The sequence below is a fragment of the Echinops telfairi genome, unplaced genomic scaffold (assembly GCF_000313985.2).
Source record: "Echinops telfairi isolate 266 unplaced genomic scaffold, ASM31398v2 ScPeMD7_7475;HRSCAF=8513, whole genome shotgun sequence".
Classification (NCBI taxonomy): Eukaryota; Metazoa; Chordata; class Mammalia; order Afrosoricida; family Tenrecidae; genus Echinops; species Echinops telfairi.
The window spans coordinates 3,503,655-3,514,532 of NW_022111379.1; the positions used below are offsets into that span (position 1 = coordinate 3,503,655).

Below are 10,878 nucleotides of genomic sequence, written 5' to 3' on the forward strand. Positions count from 1 at the left end.
GCTGTCCTCTGAAGTGAATTCTTCTGGGAGGAGGGGTGACTGTCCATGTAGTTGGGACTGGGGCTGGCCCCTCAGACCTCTTTACTGGTTCCCTGCTTAATGCCGGTATGTTGCATTCACATCTTGGAGCACCGGGTTGAAGTTTGATCCCTCTTTCCCTGGTGAGATATAAACAATACCCTCTCCTTGGGTGGGTTAGTGCCCTGTGCCCCCGCTACCCATTTCTCCCCACCCCCTTCCTTTTTAGTTGGCTACCATATGTATCCCTGGATTTGGTCTGGCCCCTGCCATATTACCTGGACCTCACCCTAGGAATGTTTGTATATAGTAGCTTTTTCCCCATGCCCCTTTTGCATTTTTTTAAGTTTACCTCAGTGGACTCATGTTGTACTTGTCCTTTTGTGCTTGGCTTACTTCACTTAGCATAATTTCCTCCAGTTCTTCCCATGTGTGATGTACTTCATATGTTCATCACTGCTTTTTAGCGATGTGTAGTACTCCATTGTATGTATGTACTACAGTTTTTTAATCCATTCGTCAATTGATGGAAATTTGGGTTGTTCCCAACTCCTTGCAATTGTGAACTGTGCCGCAATGTACACTGGAGCACAGATGTCTGGCTGTGGCTCGTTTCTTGCCTTCTTGCCTTCTGACCTCTCTGGCATCTCCTACGAGTAAACAGACAACCACTATCCTTATCAGACGGGAGTGGGTCTTATTTAGGGTGAGTCAGACTATACAGTCTAGATGGCTGATGTTAGGGAGAATAACCTCTGACCTACTTTCTCTGACCACCTAGTGAACAGTCATTCTCAAGCTAAATCTGGCATATATTTTGGGGAGACAATGTAAGAGAAATCCTGTTCCCCACACTAATTGTAGTGTTTAGATCTCTAGCCTTCTTGTTGAGTTTCTTTCCCTGTGATCTGTCTTTCTCAGAGAGCGGTGTATTAAAGTCACCCGCTATAATTGTTGAGGCTGTGATTTCTTTTTTTGTCTTTTGGAAGTGTTTAGTTGACGTATTTAGTGGGTCTCTCATTCGGGGAATATATGTTTAAAATGCTTAGTGGTTTTTTTGTCTACTGTTCCCTTGAGCATTATATAGTGTCAGAGAAACACGTTATATATATATATATATATATATATATATATATATATACACACACACACACACACACACACACATATATATATATGTACAGCTCAAAATTATGACATTTGTATGCAAGTACTTTGAACATCAGATTGGGCTGTGCACATGTGAACTGTGACACACGTGAACTGTGCACACGTGAACTGTGACGTGTATTTTCCTGGAGCTTTAAAGGCACAGTGGGATTCGTGTTGAAATCCGTATATTTGACTGCAGGGAAGCAGAAGGCCACATTTTCCACAGCTCCTCCAGCAAAGGCTGCCTCGGCCTTACTCCTCCTCCGCCTCTCCTGCATCCAGCAGCTAGCAGTGAGCCCTGCCCAGTTCCAACCCCTGTTTGTTTTTCTTCTTCCTCTGGAAACCCTACCCAGCCCTCCTCACCTTGGTACAAGCCTGTCTGGTCTTGCCTTCTGGGTGAATCATACCTCAGCAATGGGGAAAGCCTGGGGGCCCGGGCCTGTCCAAGTTTAAAGGCTGGGGCCCAGCTCTGGGGGTTACATCAGCGTGCCTAATGAGGGCTTTGCTGCAGATTCCAAGCTGGAGGGCAGGTGTGGGTGCTGCCAGGTTTTTAGGCTCTTGGGCCTCAGTCCTGATGGAATGCTATGCCGTGTGGCCAGACACAGCTGAGGAAAAGGCCACTTGTTCCGTGCTATGATTTGAGAGCATCCTGTTGTCTTCCAGCTTGCCTAAAGCGAAGAAGGCTTAAGCAGTTAGTGGTGTATATTAGAGGTGACAGCCTTCAATATGGATCACACCTCAATGTAAAGAAAACTAAAAAGCTCACAACTGGGCCAATAAGCAACGGAAAATAGGAAAAGCTGGCAGTTGTCAAGGCATTCATTTTATTTGTATGCACGATCAACACAAGTGGACGCAGCAGGCAAGAAAGCGAACACTATAGTGCATCGGGCAGGTTGGCTGAAAAAGTGGTTTTTAAAGTGTTAAAGAGCCAAGGAGTCACTTTGAGAATTAAGGTGGGCCTGACCCACGTCAAGGTATCGTCAATCCCCTCCTCAGTGTGTACAAGCTGGCCAACAGATCAGGAAGATGGAGAAGATTTAGGCACTTGAATGATGGTGGTGTTCAAGAATATTGACTCTGTTGTCGACTCCCAGAATGATCACAGCTGTGCTGTAAGAAGTTCAACTAGAATGCTCCTTAGAAGGGAGGATTGTGAGACTCCGTCTTTATATACTGTAGACACAGGATCAAATCAGTCCCTGGAAATGCACATCATACTTGGTCAGGTGGAGAGAGGGTCAGCAAAAAAAAAAAAAAGAGAGAGCCCCCAGTAAGATGGACTGACACAGTGGCTGCAGCAACGGGCACAAACTAACACTTGTGAGCATGGTGCTGGACTGGGCTGTGTTTCTGTGACACGGGGTCGCCGTGGGACTTAGTGCTGGCTTGACAACAGTAACAACAATGATGTAGCAGCTTATCAACAATTGAAAATATTGGTCCTTGACATCCTCTCGAGGAAAATTTGTTTCCAAATTTAAAACTAGAAAGTCAGTGGAATGTTAAAAAGAATGATCACTGCTGGCTTCTTAGATTTTTGGTATGTGCAGTAAGAATCATGTGCAAATTGTTCATACCATCTGTGTTGATCCTCAGACTAGTAAAATATCTTTTTTTTTAAGTGTATGGATTCGATGGGGTGGTGTCATATTCTAACAGTAGGATTGACAGAATCAGACAGGCTTGGGTTTGGATCCTAGCTCCATACAGCGTGGAGACGTCGCCTGATGTGTCTACGTCCCTGTCTCCTCATTTGCAAATGACGAGGAGAAGCACTTCCATTCACTAAGCATACGCCAGGCAGCGTTCTGGGTGCGCTTCTTACTAACACCTTTGACCCACACAACAACCTCATGAAGCAGGCTATCATCACGCCCGTCTGACATGTGAGGAAACGGGAGCAGGGCAGGTAACTAACTTGCTCAAGGTCTCACAGGTCAGCAGTGGGATGAATCCGGGTGGTATGGCTCCAGAGTCTGTTCTTTTTCACATCCACGCTTGGGTGCTGTGCTGTCAAGTGGAGATACCGAGTAGCTGCAAATTATTAGATGTTTACAAAGTGCCAGGCGCTGTGCTAACGGTTTTATAGGAATTTTCTCCTTTGTTCAATCCAATACCTGCATGAGAGGGATTGTGGTGCCACGCTAACAACCCCCCCACCCCAAGGCTGGGGCAGCCTACTGTCTACAAGTCTCTAAGGACAGGGCTTTTTTTCTCTTTAAAGACAGGGCTTTGAGGAGACTGCTACAACCTAGAGAAGCGAGGACTTGACCACAAAGAGCAACGATTCACGGTGGAATCAGAGCTTGATGGACCTAGAAGAGACAACTGGTTTACTCTTTTTTCTGATGACAAGAACTTACTTGCCTTGTTTTTGGAAGATACAATGAAGGTGATAATAATAACCAATACTTACCAATCTCTTACTACAGGGCAGTTGGGGAAGCGCTATTATTATCTCCAGGACAGAGATGCAGCGAGATTACGTAAGTAATTTGCTCCAAGTCACACAGCTAGTAAGTCAATTCAGGCACGCAGACTCTGGACTGCTTTGCTCTGTGCTTCTTCAGTTATCGAGGGTGGTCGGGTGAGAGGCCTGGCGAGAGGGGGCTGGGTTAGGTGGACAGGAAAGTGCTTTGCAGCCTGTAAAGCCCACTGCCAGCAGGTCGTTTCTGACTCACAGCAATCCTATATGGGGTTTCTGAGACTGTAAATCTTTATGGGAGCAGACAGCCTCATCTTTCAACTTTGTGATGTTCATCCCACAGCACCACCAGGCTGATGTATAACAACCTTCTGCGATTGGGTCTGTTGGGACTCACAGGGACCCTGCAGCACAGACTTGAACATCCTCATGGGCCTTCGAAGGCTGCGGATCTTTGTGGAAGCAGAGTGTTAACTTTTCACCTATGGGGCTGGTGCGTTCAAACAGCAGATCTTTTGCTTAGCAGCCCAACACTTAAACCATGGTGCCACCAAGGACCCTGAAAGTGCCGTAGAGATGCCACTATTCGTGGAAAGGAATAAGGTGAAAGCTCTACTCTTCGTGGAAAGGCGGAAAGGTGAGAAAGTGGTTGAGCACTTGGGAAAATCAAGGAAGATCTCTGGCATTTGCTTTGGATTTGGACCTGTGCTCCTGGGGGAACAACGAAGATCGTCCTGTGTGCGTGCAGTGATGTGTTACCCCAAATAAGGGTTGGCGCCCTGGAGCAGTGGAGACAGATTCACCAACTTAGAGAAAAGAAAGAAGTTTCATTAGAAGCATTCCAGTTGCAGTGGAGGCGGTGTGATGGAGTCCCCTTAGCGACTGCAACACATGGGGTGTATGTATATCTTTTCCACATTGGAATGTGTATTCTGGGGGAGTCACATACTTTCCCAGGTGTCTTACTTTACCCAATCACAGGACATCACAAGAGGTAAAGGCCACCGATAACTATCAGATAAAGACAGTAAGAGCACCATTTGTGACGTACAAGCAATCTTCTTCACTAAGGGAGAGTTCTCCAGGCAGAAGTGTCCAGCCTGCTGCACACACACACACTGTCTGTCCCAGAGCAGTACAGAAAGTTGTGAAAATTCCACAGAGACTGGGGTGAGGGCAAACATGGTGTGTGTTAGGCTCACTGCAAACATGGAGCAAGTTAGGATGGTGTAGATGATAGTATTTTAGGAGTTTACACTCAGGATCTCAGAAAGCCTTGGGGGCTTCCCACCTGGGTCCTAGGAGGCAAGGTGGGGGCAACAGCCCTTGTAGCTAAGAAGCCTAGAAAGTTGGCAGCAGGGGCAGGGAGACAACATGGAGTGTTTGTGTGGGTGGCCCGTGCAGAGGAGAGTCTCTCACAGCAGTTCTGAGGCCACCAGGCTCAAGACCTCTGCCTCCTCACCTGTAGAACCCAAACAGCAAAATACCAGCGAGCTCACTGTCATCGAGTTGATGTTGACTCTCAACTCAGGGGAAAACTGCCCTGTGGGTTTCAGAGACTACACCATTTAAAAAATAATTTATATTTAACCTTAGCCAGCCGGACTCAGTTTCGCTGAGTCTGACATTGGTGGCAACCTCTGAAGTGTCAGTCAGGACCAGTTGAACACGTGCCTTCTTCTCAGCAACAAGCTTGATCAGGGTGTTGACCTTGGCTATGTCAATGTCAGAGAGTTCTTCAATGTCAAGGTGCTTGTTGGCCTTGACATCACCATGGACACAAGTGTGTTGTTACCTTTGGTTTTCCTCATGGTGGACCCCGGGGTCAAAGGGAGCTTGACGATGGCCTAGCGGTCAAGCTTGTTTCTTCTGTGGGCACTCTTCCGAGGATATTTGGACTGCCTCAGGGTCGTGGGCTGCCGGAAGGTTGGTTACATGTGGATCGTATTTTGTGTGGCTGTGGACGCCATTCAGCACGGCCTTTGTGGCCTTTAATGCCTTCGCTATGGCTTCCATTTTAGGAGATGCACTGGCTTCCTTCCTTGATGCCTTCAGCGCCATCCTATGGAGACTGTCATTCTTGTTAAGAGTGGAAAGCCCCATATTTCTCCCTCAGAGCTGGCGGCTGATTTCGAACTGCTGACCTTGCGGATTGAAGTCCATTGCATAACCATTACGCCACCAAGGCTTCACCTGCCCATAGAATGGGGGTGCTGGTAATGAAGTATACTTCAGAGACTTGTGCAAATTGAAAATACTAACCTGATTGTGGCAAACAGTAAGCACTGGACTACTAGCCTAAAGGTTGGCTGTTTAAATCCACTCAGAGGTAGTTGAGCAGTGGAGAACTGTTTCTAAAAGGTCTTGAAAACGCCACGGAGCACTTATGCTCTGCACACATGGGGTGCCCACGAGTCAGAAGTACAGTGACGGACAACACCCTCTATGTGGTGCGTTGAACATGGTGCCTGCCACACAGTAAGCAGGCAGTCAGGGCTAGTCATTGTTATTTATTGTCTCCGCGACTAACTGGCCACCACTAGGCAGCCAGGAAAGAAGCATTAGAGCAGCGGTTCTCACCCTGTGGGTTCCGACCCCTTTGGGGGTCGAACGGCCCTTTCACAGGAGTTGCCTGATTCATAACAGTTGCAAAATGACAGTTATGAAGGAGCAACTAAAATAATGTTATGGCTGGGGGGGGTCACCACCACATGAGGAACTGTATGAAAGGGTCACAGCATCAGGAAGGTTGAGAACCACTGCATTAGAACAAAGCAGTCTACGGCAATCTACTTTCCTGGGAAACCTAGCCTGGGCAGGGGTGAGTGGGTTTATGTGCTAAGTTATGAACTAAGCCACACTGCGCCCTCTCCCCCACTCTAGGCTTTGATTTTGCCCATCTGCTTTCCAGGGAAAGACGGGGGGCGGGAGGCAGAGGAGCTGAAGGCCCGGAGCTCAGCCCTCTGAGACTGGCCTCATCGAAGCTTGTCAGCCTGATTTTCTGTTTGCCAACTCATCAAGACAATCTTCTTCCTTCTGTAGCTCTGCGGGGATTTCAGAAGCCTTGTTAATGAGCTGCCCCAGCCCCTCCCATTCTCTGAGGTCGCCGCATCTCTGCAAAGGAAATGGGGATGGGGTGAGGAGTGTTTTCCTGGCCAGGCACCGGGTTTACAGAAGGCGAGAAGAGCCCATTTGGAGTCTCCTCATTGGTCCCTTTTGCATGGAGTGTTCCCTGGGCCTTGACAGGCAATGCGACAAGCTTCGCCTTCAGGCAGAGTTTGTTTGCTGGGACTCCCCTGGCCAGCCCAAGGGGGGGGGGGCAGTCGAGCCCTTAGGAACTTGCCTGGGCATACCCTTGATGGAAATTGGGGTCCCGGGGCTCCATGATCATGAGTCATAATCTGACCACGGTGGTCGGAAGGCGGTGAGCCAGTCTCATAGCTTTTTTCATCTGCACGACCTTGGTCTCTCTCCACTCTGTCATCGTGCCTGTCACTGCAGCCAGTCATGCTTTTGTGACCCCTTTTTCCTCTCTATCCTATTGAAGGGGCCACATATCTGTGAATCTTTCAACGCCTTTATGGTCTCACATTGGAAGGCCCCTCTCCAGGCTGATCGGTCTTGTCCTGTTTGAGGCACAGTAAATGGGTGTCCCTAAATGATATTTGAATGTGTGGTCTCCTTTCCTCCAGAGCAGGTGAGAATTAGGGGGCAGGCAACCAATCTGTCCTCAAGCCTGCAAGCTCAGTCATTACTAAACTTGTTTTACAGATGAGGCCATGTGCTCATATCCACAGCTAGTCCATGTAGACGTACAGAGGGGATTTAAGTAAATCTAGCCAGATTGGCACTTAAGATCCAGGTTCTCCTTCTCCATGAGAAGTGGAGAGGATTACAATGGATCCAACTGTGCTCCCCACCAATGTGTGTTGGAATCCTACTTCGTAGGCCTGTGGAAGTAATCCCTTTTGGAGAGGAAGGCTTTCTTTGTTACATTCATGAGAAAATATCAGCATAGGGTGTAGTCTGAACCTAATCACTTCTGAGGTCTAAGTGGCAGCACAGACACAGAGACCAAGCTGCACGCATGAGGGAGGCGGTTCCACCGGGGAACGGAGGAATGCCACGGCTGCAGACGCTGAAACAAGGATGGTCTTCCAGACCTAGCCGCCCCTTCCTGTAGATCCGTGCCCTGATTTGGGGCTTGTGGTCTCCTAAACCGAGGGAATAAATTTGTGTTCTCTGTATCTCCCCACTTGTGGCATTGCCATTTCAACAGCACCAGGAAACGAAGACAAGTATGTTTACTAGTGTTTGCATCTATTTTATCCAACTCTGAGACTCACCCTTCATGCTTAGCAGTCAGACTTGGCACTGGGTTAGTACCTAAAATCAAAGGCACTTGATAAGCCTTACGCCAGAGCCCCAGCTCCATCCTAAGCCTTGAAATTGTCCTAATGCCATCTTAAGCCCCCCCCCTGTGGCCCCCGCCTTCCCACCTAACTACAGTGGTAGCACTGGAGCAGTAGCCCTAAACAGTGTCTCTGGCAATCTGGGAAGGCAGAGAGCAGTAGTTGGTTTAGGGCAGGGGTTCTCAACCTTCCTCATGCCGCGGCCCTGTCATACAGTTCCTCATGTGGTGGTGACCCCCAACCATAACATATTTTCGTTGCTACTTCATCACTGTAATTTTGCTACTGTTATGAATCAGGCAACCCTTGTGAAAGGGTCGTTGGACCCTCAAAGGGGTCATGACCCACAGGGTGAGAACCGGTGGTCTATGGGAAAGACAGATGGAGCAGATACACAGAGAATCAGGAAGATTGGATGAAGGGAGTTTTCCTCAGAACTCAGACAGAAACGAAGGAAGCGATCATTCTTGCTTCTTCCCCACATTGGCCTGCTGGATCAACACACAATCTCTTCTGGCTCTGGTGGCAACAACACCTCGGACCAAAGAGTTTTGTGAAGGCTATTGTTCATGTTTAGCTTGTCTACCGAGAGAACCAACCCCCCATCAACTTGGTCTATAAACCATTAATTTTGCATTGTTCTCTGGACGCAGGCACACATAGCTTTGGCCTGCGTCAGTCTGTTTCCCACTCTCTATTTTCTGCATGTGCCAGATCAAAGTTTTCTCTGCTCAGTATTATAACTTTGTGATCATGCTCCCTCAGGACAGCATAGCCTGTCTCAGAAAGAGGAATGCTCAAAAAGGTCCAGCCAATTGTGTTCGGAGGCCTCCTCCTCCCAGGAAGTGCAGTGCTGGGGAGACTTCCTCCTGCCTTTGGTTCAGGGGGAAGGGGCAGTATGTTGCCCTTAGCAAGTCAATGCCCTTCAGGCTCTACCTCCTCAGGATTAACCTTGACCATTGCTCTATTTTTCTGTCGAAAGGAAGGAAGAGGTCAGAAGCACAAGGACCTGGTCTTTGGCAAAGCAACCTGCTCTTGTTTATTCATTTATCCTTTCTCCAGGTTTGCACAACCAGACCACAGCACACTCACTATCCAAGCGCAACCCAAAAGTCTCTCGTCAGCGCACAGCTGCGGAGCTCCGAGGAGCCTAGAACCCTGGACTAGGTACCCACAATAAATACCGATGACAAAAGGGAACATCCTTCCTGGCTTTCAGCTGCTGGAGCAGAGATGGCATTTCTGTCTGGAGAGGAGGTCACTCAGTGCAGGCCCTGAGGCCCAGCCACACCTCCTAGCACCCTCCCAGTTACACCACCAGAGTGAGGTGGAGAGGGCAAGAGAAGGAAGGAGGAAGTTTCTTGCCCAGCAAACTACGTGTGGATGAATCATGTTGGTTTCAGAGAACAAAACTAGGAGAAAAGGGTCTTGTCTGGACCTTTAAATGACCTTCAAAAAGTCCTGTGGGAGAAGCAGGAGACAGGGACATATCAGAGCAAAAGAAGAGAGGCCCTTTGCTAGGGAAGCAGGCTGACAGTTGGTGCTCTGATGGTGGCAGTGCCCAGAGGGAGCAGGGTGGGAGGGAAGAGCAGATGAGGGGTCTGGGGGCACAACTGAAGCCAATGAGAATTGGAACTCAGTTGAGGAGGTAGCCCCAGGTCACACATCTGAGTGTGTCCCTACTACATTGACCGCACTGTGCTGAGTTCACCAAGAGAGTTCACTCCTCCAAGCCTTTATATTAGATCATTCCCTCTGCCGAGAATACTGTTTGTCCTTGTCACTTGTCATTGAGTTTTTCCCTGGTCACCAAGCCTAATTAGTGCCTCCCTAACTTTATTTTCTTCTTAGCAAATAGCTAATGATACTAAGGATACTCTTGTTTACTTGTTTATTGCTTACTACTCCACAACAACTCAAGCCCCTGTGGGGAAGGGGCTGTGTCTATCTGGTCTCACAATGAATTCCAGGTGCTAGAGGGGACTCTGAGTTGGCATCAACTCAATGGCAGTTAGGTTTTTGTTGGTTCGTTTGTTTTTCAGTACACATCAAGGAGCCTTAGTGGCGTCGTGGTTACTCGTTAGACTGCTAACTGCAAGGTCAGCATTTTGAACACACTAGTGGCTTCACGGGAGAAAGATGAGGCTTTCTACTCCCATAAAGAGCTTCAGTCTTGGAAACTCACAGGGGCAGTTTTATCCTGGCCTGTAGGGTCGCTATAAGCCAACATTGACTCATGGCAGTGAATTAAAAAAAAAAAAAATTAGACCCCAATTACAAACAAGCAAAAACCAAACCAAACACCAGAAACAAAACAAACACATTGTCAATGAGTTGATTCTAATTTGTGGTGACCCCGTATGAAGTAAAGGGGCTGCAAATCTTTAGCAGGCAGCCTCGACTTTCTCCCATAGAGTGGGTGGCGGGTATGAACCCTGACTGTGGCCAGCCACCCAATGCTTACTAGACAGCACCGCTGGAGCGCCTTGTAGAGACTTCTAGTCTTTCTTGGGTAAACGGTTTTTTGAAACTCGAAATGCTTTGTGAGGGAGGTGAGGAAACCTTGACTTTGCCAGGCTCAGTTCTGCTCTCTGCACACTCTCCTGAGTTCCTTTGGGCCCCCCATTTCTCATGCACTTTCTCCCTCTCCAGGGAGGTCAGGCTTGGCTTCCATTCCCTTTTGAGTCGGAGGTCATAGCTCACATCTGCATGGATCAGAAGCCCCCAGATGGGCATGTAGCAAATTCCCACCCTAGGCAGAGTCCCTGGTCAAATGGGGTGAGCTGCTTAGACGCGGTTCAGCGCATCCACTCTGCTGCCACCTTGGCTGGGTGCCCAAGGAGGCGTGTGTGTGTGTGTGTGTGTGGG

The 10,878-nt window shown here is 48.4% G+C and overlaps 1 protein-coding gene across 1 annotated transcript in view; it reads right to left on the reverse strand.

The window, feature by feature from the left end:
• Positions 1-10,878, reverse strand: part of CLN6 (CLN6 transmembrane ER protein) — a 50,194-nt gene that overhangs the window by 38,451 nt on the left and 865 nt on the right. The window lies entirely within an intron of this gene.